An 8,711-nucleotide genomic window follows, 5' to 3' on the forward strand; every position below is an offset into this window, starting at 1 on the left:
ACAGTATATGGCGATGGTGCTGATAGGCAATTGAAAAAACGGAGTAGCCTGGTAAATAGACGTAGATTTTTAGATTTCTATTTCAGTTATGTTATATGAAATAGCTTGAATATATAGAAATGTACTACCTTATTTATTCAAGAGTGTTAATTTTTAGTAAAGCAATGTCATGGGACAAAGACGATTAACCTCGATTGCTTAAAAAAAAGTGTACCACGTGATTAGACAGTCAATGCTTTATAATTGATGCCCCAAACCTTTGGAGCTTGGTGTGGGTTGGGTATTTCTACAGAAAATCTCTGGGTAATAAAATCACGGGGAAAAAATGAGAAACATAATAGTTTTGGCTAAGGAAAAAAGTCACAGAAAACTCGTTAATTTATGGTGGCCTGTCATAAAGTCCCAGAAAAATAGTCGTTAATTTATGGTTGCCTGTCAATAAAGTCCCATAAAAAATTAATTTAGGGTGGCCTGTCCTAAAGCCCCAGAAAAGTCATTAATTTATGGTGGTCGGTCATAAAGTCGCAGAAAACAAAAAAAAAAATTCGCCTGAATTTTGGTGGCCGGTAATAAAGTCTAAAGCCCAAAGAGAAAAAAAAAAAATTATATTTATTGATGGGGGCGGGTGGTAATATGAAAGTCAGAAATAAAGCCACATAATTTTGATGGCCGGTTAATAAAGCCACATGAAAAAGACATCTATGGTGGCCGGTAATAAGGTAAAAAAAAAAAAAAAAAAACAAAAAAAAAAAAAAAAACTTGAATTTATGGTGGCCTGTAATAAGGTTACAGAAAAAAAAAAAATTTTTTTACAGCGACTTTTTTATCTGACTTATTTTCCCTGTGACTTTTGTTACCAGCGAGTTTTTTTTTTTTTTTTTAAACAAGAACTTTTCTACCAGCGACTCTTTTTACCAGCGACTTTTTTTTTGTTTTTTAACTGACTTTTTTTTACCTGACTTTTTTTCAGCGACCTTTTTTTTTACCTGTGACTTACCTGATTTTTTTTTTTTTTTTTCTTTTTTACCTGTGACTTTTTACCTGACTTTTTTTTTTTGTACCAGCGAATTTTACCTGTGACTTTTTTTTTTTACCGGAACTTTTTTTTTTCTTTTTTTTCCTGTGACTTTTTTACCCGACGTTTTTTTACCTGACTTTTTTTTTTTTACCAGCGAGTTTTTTTTTTTTTTTTTTTACTTGTGACTTGTTACCAGCGAGTTTTTTTACTTGACTTTTTTTTTTTTTTTTTTTTACCAGCGACTGTTTTACCTGTGACTTTTTATGTACCAGCGAGTTTTTTTACCAGGAACTTTTCCACCTGGATCTTTTGATACCATTGACTTTGTTTTTTACCTGTGACTTTTGTTACCGGCGACTTATTTTTTTACCCGAGACTTTTTTTTTTTTTATTCAGCAACGTTATTTCTTTGACCTTTAGAGCCTTTGTTTATCTGCAACGAATTATCTGGGCGGGACTTTTTTTTTTTACCAGCAACTTTTTAAATTTTTTTTTACAGCAACCTTATTTATCTTTTTTTTTTTTTTTTACCAGAGCCTTTGTTTATCTGCAACGAATTTATCTGGGACTTTTTTTTTTTTACCAGCAACTTTTTAAATTTTTTTTTTTACCAGCAACCTTATTTATCTTTTTTTTTTTTTTTTTTACCACAACTTTTTTTTTTACCAGCAACCTTGTTTTTTTTATCAGCAACCCTTTTTATCTTTTTTTTATCTGGGACTTTTTTTTTTTGTACCAGCAACCTTTTTTTTTTTTTTTTCTTTTTATCTGGGATTTTTTTTTTACCAGTAACCTTTTTTTACCTGCGCCATTTTTTAAACTGATTTTTTTTTTTTAAATTTGTGGCGGCAATTTTTTTTTTTTACCAGTGACTTTTACGAGCAACTTTCTTCCCTGCGACTTTTTTCCCCTGTGACTTTTTTCCCGTGACTTTTTTTTCCTGGTTTCAGACCCTCGAGGATGAAAGTGAAAATTCGAGAAATTTATCTGGAAATTCCTAGACAGTGACCATTCCCTAGCAAAGGTTCGGGGGTCGTTTTTCAAGGCCTAATATTTCTTTAGGTCATTATCTTTATTTGATATTTACTCTTTTTTTTTTTTTTTTTTTTTTATGTTGGATGGTCATCCCTAACGTGCTTGTACTACATACGGGGTTAAAAAACCCTTTGGGGCCATTATCCAAGAAAGACCTTTTTTAAATTTCTCAAATGATCTCACCTACCAATTCAGTAATAATAATAATAATAATAATAATAATAATAATGATAATAATAATAATAATAATAATAATAATAATAATAATAATAATAATAATAAACTTCCTAAAGGGTTCACAGTAATACAAAGTGTTAAGAGTCCGTGTATAATTTTGAGAGTTTACAAAAAACTTTCGAACCCTTCCACCCTGGGTTCATCTTCATTCCCAATTTTTTTTTTTTTTTTTTTTTTTTACTGAAGATGAATCCAGGGAAGGGTTCGGAAGCTTTTTGTAAAGTCTTAAAAATTATACACGGACTCTTAACACTTTGTATTATTGTGGACCCTTTAGAACATTATATATACTCTCGCGATAGAGAGTTTTTCCTCTAATAATAATAATAATAATAATAATAATAAAATAATAATAATAATAATAATAATAATAATAATAATAATAATAATAATAATTAGAGATTGATAAGGGGAACCGAACAGATTCCCGGAAGCTATACTTAAAGTTTTTAAATTTTAAATTTATATGTACATTTACATAACTGTGGAGTTGTTTCTCCAATAATAATAATAATAATAATAATAATAATAATAATAATAATAATAACAAACACACAACAACAACAAACAAACAATGTTCTAAGGGGTCCACAATAATAATTAAATTTACGAGTTCGAGTATAATTTAAAACACTTTGCAAAGTTTTCGAACCCTTCCCTGGGTTCATCTTCAGGGTAGGCTTCAAAGCACTGTAAAGTATTTTGGATTACACGCAACCTCTTAAAATTTTATTCTGATTAATGTGGACCCCTTTGAACATTATATATATACTCAAGTGATAGAGACTTTCCCCAATTAAAAATTAGAATATCATTACTGACAGCTGCGTGCGGAGCTGTTCTCTAAATTTAGCACCAGCATTAATGAGACGGGGACGGAAGCTGTGAAAATATATATATACAAACCGGCTTATTGGGATCGTGCGACAACTGCCAAACTCTGACGTAGGTGTCCTCACTCGCCGACAGCAGGTAGCCAGTCCTCTTGGCAACGTCCACAGCTGTGATGTTCCGGACGTGAGCGCAGACCTGTCAAAGGGGTGTTGGAATGGGGAGAAAAATGACTTCCGTAAATAACTTTCTAATATAAGCAACAGCACCAGGTCGTTCTATTCCCGTACATATTCCTGAAATGTAACAGGGTACCGAGACCTTCCCTGATAAGAAGCGGTTCGTCCTATCTTGGAAAACTAACCATGGAATCTTTTTTTTGAAAATGATCTCAATGTTTCCTACGCCCAAATTACGGAATCCCTGATTTTTTTTTCTTTAAATAACCCAACTCAACTCAACCTAAACTAGGGATAGAAAAAAACTGGGTGGTGGGCTGGTGCTCGCCGTATCTTTTTTTTTTTATTAAAACTAACCGTAGAATCTTTATTGAAAATGATCCCATTGTTTGCTACGGCCCCAGATTACGGAATGTCTGCTTTTTAACTAACCTAACCAAGGCATAAAAAAAAAAAAAAAAAAACGGGGCTGGTGCAGTGCTAGTAATATAGAAGAGGGGTTGGTCCAACCAATTTCTAGACCTTGGGTCAAACATTACTGATACTCTCCAAAAACCAACCTAATGAGCCAATACAGTAATATAAGATTGGTAGGTAGCAAAAAATCTGTAACCAAAATACAATAAATAATGAAAAAATCAATCAAAGGAAGGACTTGTGTAATATATAAAAAAAAAAAAAAACCCTAATGGAAAGCCAATACAGTAATATAATGATTGTTAGATAACTTGTAACCAAAATTACAATAAAAATATAAAAATAAAAATTTTCATCAAAGAAAAAGGAGTTGTGTAATACCAAAAAACCCAATGCTAATAAGCCAATACAGCATATCTAATGATTGGTTAGAAAACCTGTAAAAACCCACAATTACAATAAATAATAAAAAAAACAAAAGTAAAGAAAAGGACTTTTGGGGGGTGTAATATAAAAAAACCAACTATTAAGTCAATTCAGCTATATAATATTGGTATAACTGTAACCAAAATTACAATAAATAATAAAAAAAACCGCATCATAGGAAGAAGAACTTGTGTAATATCAGATCAACCGTGAATTCCAGATGTATCATCATAACAAACAGCTCTCTCTGAATACAACAGATACCTAATGAATGGATTCACAGTTCAAGCTGGATAATATGTATTTACCTCCGCCATGATCTTCCCGTCCTGGAGGTGATATAGCCTGATGTGACCTGAGAGGTAGCCTGCTATCACCATGCCCGACCAAGTGGCGAGGCAGGTCACTGGTGACCTGTGAAGGGAAAAGCATGAAACAAAACACTGTTATTATTATGAATTATTATTATTATCAAGTGGCATTGAGAATTTTCAAGGTGATTGACTACTCCCATGGAAAAAACGTATTATTAACAAGATTTCTGATGGCTTTCAACTTAACTATTATTATTATTATTATTATTATTATTATTATTATTATTATTATTATTATTATTATTATTATTATTATTATTAATGGCAATGATATTTTTCAAGCTGATTGACTATTCTAACGGAAAAAACATATTATTAACTAGATTTCTGTTGGCCTTCAACTTAATAATAATAATAATAATAATAATAATAATAATAATAATAATAATAATAATAATAATAATAATAATAATAATAATAATTATTATTATTATCATTATTATTATTATTATTAAGTGACACTGAGAATCTTCAAGCTGATTGACCTTTCTAATAAAAGAAAAAACATATTAACAAGATTTCTGTAGGCCTTCAACATTATTATTATTATTATTATTATTATTATTATTATTATTATTATTATTATTATTATTATTATTTTATTAAAATAACTGCTGCTTCAGCACTATTATCTTATAAAGAGTCTTCTCTATCTTTCTGATGACGGCTTTCTCGTTGTTGCTTAGACTGGCGAGCAACGCACCAAAGGGCATGGTAAAATTCGGTTGAGTCATTTGATTTATTATTGCTTATACAATTCTCTCTCTCTCTCTCTCTCTCTCTCTCTCTCTAACGCGACGCTTTCCTCCTGATCGACAGGACATTATCAAGCGATAACTGCTGAGGGACTGAATTCCAGTGTTGTTTGTTGTTGTTTTTGATTTAGCTGACCTTGTGTCAGCACGGGCTCTTGCTCACAGAGCAGCCCGTAACTCAGGATGGTGAGAAGGTGGTAATGGTAGGATATGGTTCTTTATTTGGTGATAATGTGTGAGTTGATGAATGTGATATTGAAAGAAACTTTTGATGGGTAAGGTTGTCCAACCTTTTTAAACCCTAAGGTGCCCTTCAGTGGTAGGAAAAGTGCTATAGTAGTTGAGTGTTGGTCAAGTCAGAGAGGCCACGATGAGAAGAAGGAAGGGTATGAGTCTGAGAAAAAGATTGCTAGTCAGTTAGCTTGTGAGGTCCACAAAACATTTCCTTATTCCGTTCCAATCCGAGTGGGAAGTAGTGTGTGTTGTTGATGCACGAGGCTGAAGGAATGCTGTGCATGAGGTGAGGTAGTGATGAAGGATGTCAGAGTCGGGGCTTTGCTTTTGGATGTTGGGTGATGTAGGTTGATGTTGGCTGTCTTTGTGTCAGTCATGCACTTGGTGGATTGTTTGTTATTCTGTGTTTTGTGGTTTGTATGTGAGTGGATAGGGATGGGCAGGGGGTGTGAGGGGTCTTGACTGATGTCCCCGAGATTCCGCTATTTAGGAGTGTTTTTGCACCTACCTTGGTGGTGGGTAGGAGCATAGGAAGCCTGTAAGCTGTTGGGTGTTGTTTAGGATGTGTCTTGTTATTTGAGTGACTGATTGTTGATCTCCTTCATGACTTTGTCTTAGTTGTTGTGTTTCTGGGCAGTGTAATATATAGTGTTCCAGTGGTTCTTCTGTATTTGTTTCGCAGTATTTACATGGTTTAGGGTTGTTTTCTATTTTTTGCCATGTGCATTGGTATACCAAACCTTAGACGGTGTATTATTACCGCTAGTGCTCGTGTCATGTTCTTCGGTATGCTGTGGTTGAAGTTGTGTGGTGTCTGCATACCATTTTGCAGTCTTGGAGCCTCCGAAGATGGCTCTCCTAATTTTGCTTTCCTCCTGTGTTTGGCAGTATGCTGCTGCTATGCTTTTTTAGTTGGGTTAGTGAGAGGTTTATTTTGATGTTAAATTGTTTATGTGTAGCCCGCTTTTTGCCAGGGAATCAGCTTCCTCATTTCCTTGTATTCCAACATGGCTCGGGATCCAGTTGAGAGATTATGCTCTTTTCTGCTTTGATGGAGTTTTGCCAGTGCCCATATGCTCGTTAGGAGTTGATATTTTCCTTTGCTTTGCCTTTTGTGATGGCTTGTATTGCTCCTTTCGATCGTCGTGTATTGTAGTGTTGCCAGTCTGTGTTGGGAGTCTTCTAGTGCTTTGGCGATAGTTATCAGCTCTGTCTGTAGTGTGGAGGCATTGTCGGAGAGCCTCCAGCTTCCTTTGAGTGTTGTTGAGTAGACCCCTGCTGCTGCCGCTGGGACGCTGAGGTCTACTGATCCATCTGTAAAGTATATGTTTGTGGCGGTTGTCAAATGTATTGCTTCTTGTCTGCTTGCTTTTAAACTGTTGGGTGGGTGCATGCTTCCTTGCGGTTGCTGGAACAAGAATTGTGTAGTTTGTGTTAAAAGGTTCTGTTCCCAGGGTGCTGATTTTGTGTATTCACTGAAGGGGTGTCTTCCCTGATGGCTGCAGCATGATTTTGCATGCCTACTCTTCTCAGTGTATCTAGAAGGTCTCCAGCATAATGTTTTGGGAGGGTCTAGCTCTTCATGGAGATTAATGCATTTCCTGATCTCCTTTTGAGTGGACAGTCCTCTGTCATTTTTTAAGGTTTTTAGCAGGATGGATGTGTTCCAGTGGGCGAGTCCTTCTCCTTTTTATCGTGGTGTTGCGAGCTCTCCAGTACGGTCAGAGCACTTCTCCGGTAGGTCGAGTTTTTATTGGTTCCCGGGAGTGACTCATACGGCGGGGCGTTGACTAGTCTTGCAGACCTTCTCAGGTAGGGGGTATCACCGGGAGCCTCTTGATTGGCTTCTACCTGCGTGACGTCACCCCTGGTATTATTCTCATGTCCGGTGTTCGTTCCATGCACGCTGGTACTTTCGTTAGGGGAGAAGGGGTGTGGTCCTCCTCACACACGTCGGTATCAGGAACGCTTCTTGGGTGGTATGAGGGGAGGCTTTTCTTCGAGGATGAGCAGCGCTTCTAGGAGACGCAGACGTCGTGGGTCAGGTGCTCTCCCGATGATCTTAGTATCCTGACGATGTCGTCTCTCGTGATGTTTCTGCGGTGTACTGCAAGGGCGCGCTGCCTAATGGCGCCCTCCTGGGCGTGGCAGGAAATCCTTTTTTGACAGGCGCATCGTCGTCATGCCGATGTAAATCCAGGGCATCCTTGGGCGGGGCATACGTATCGGTAGACGACGTTGGACTGCTTCAGGGGGTCTCCTGCCGGTGGGGAGGGGTTGTTTCTTCATCAGGAGGTCTTTAGTCTTTCGTACGCCGATTCTTGTAATAAATAATGAGGGACACTCTCTTTCCTTCCTCCATGGGGCGGACGTGTTCCTCTATTATTTTCTTCATGGTAGGGGGGCGCTTCTTCTTCCTTGTATTGGTGGTGCATGAAGGCTTTATAGAAAAGTTTGATATCCTCTGGGGGCGGAATGTTCCTTCTCTCTTCCTCCGTCATGTACCACTTGTCAAGGGCGGCTCGAGTTTCTCGGTTTACGAGTTTGTTCGAGTACCCATTGTTAATTAGCATCTGGATGCTCGGTCGAGTTCGAGGTGTGTGTCCTGCCACGTCGAACAGTGCGAGAGGGCCCTCCTGACGAAGGCCCTGACGGTGGTGGTCTTGAAACCGCGCAGGACACTCGCTATCACCATTCAGACAAAGTCCGAGGTTCGTAGCTTTGAGTGTAAACGGTCGTCGCCAACTTCTGATTCGTCTTCGTGACAAGGACGTCGAGGAAGGGAGCCGATCGTTGCTGCTGTACTCGACAGTGAAGTTGAGTGCGCTGTTCTGCAGGAACTGCTGCCGAAGGGCTTCTACCTCATCCTCGCAGTCGGCTTGCACGAAGATGTCATCGATGTAGCAGAAACATCACGAGAGACGACATCGTCAGGAATACTAAGATCATCGGGAGAGCACCTGACCCACGACGTCTCGCGTCTCCTAGAAGCGCTGCTCATCCTCGAAGAAAAGCCTCCCCTCAATACCACCCAAGAAGCGTTCCTGATACCGACGTGTGTGAGGAGGACCACACCCCTCTCCCCTAACGAAAGTACCAGCGCGCATGGAACGAACACCGGAAACACCGGACATGAGAATAATACCAGGGGTGACGTCACGCAGGTAGAAGCCAATCAAGAGGCTCCCCGGGTGATACCCACCCC

The sequence above is a fragment of the Macrobrachium nipponense genome, chromosome 30, assembly GCF_015104395.2.
Source record: "Macrobrachium nipponense isolate FS-2020 chromosome 30, ASM1510439v2, whole genome shotgun sequence".
In the NCBI taxonomy this organism is placed as follows: Eukaryota; Metazoa; Arthropoda; class Malacostraca; order Decapoda; family Palaemonidae; genus Macrobrachium; species Macrobrachium nipponense.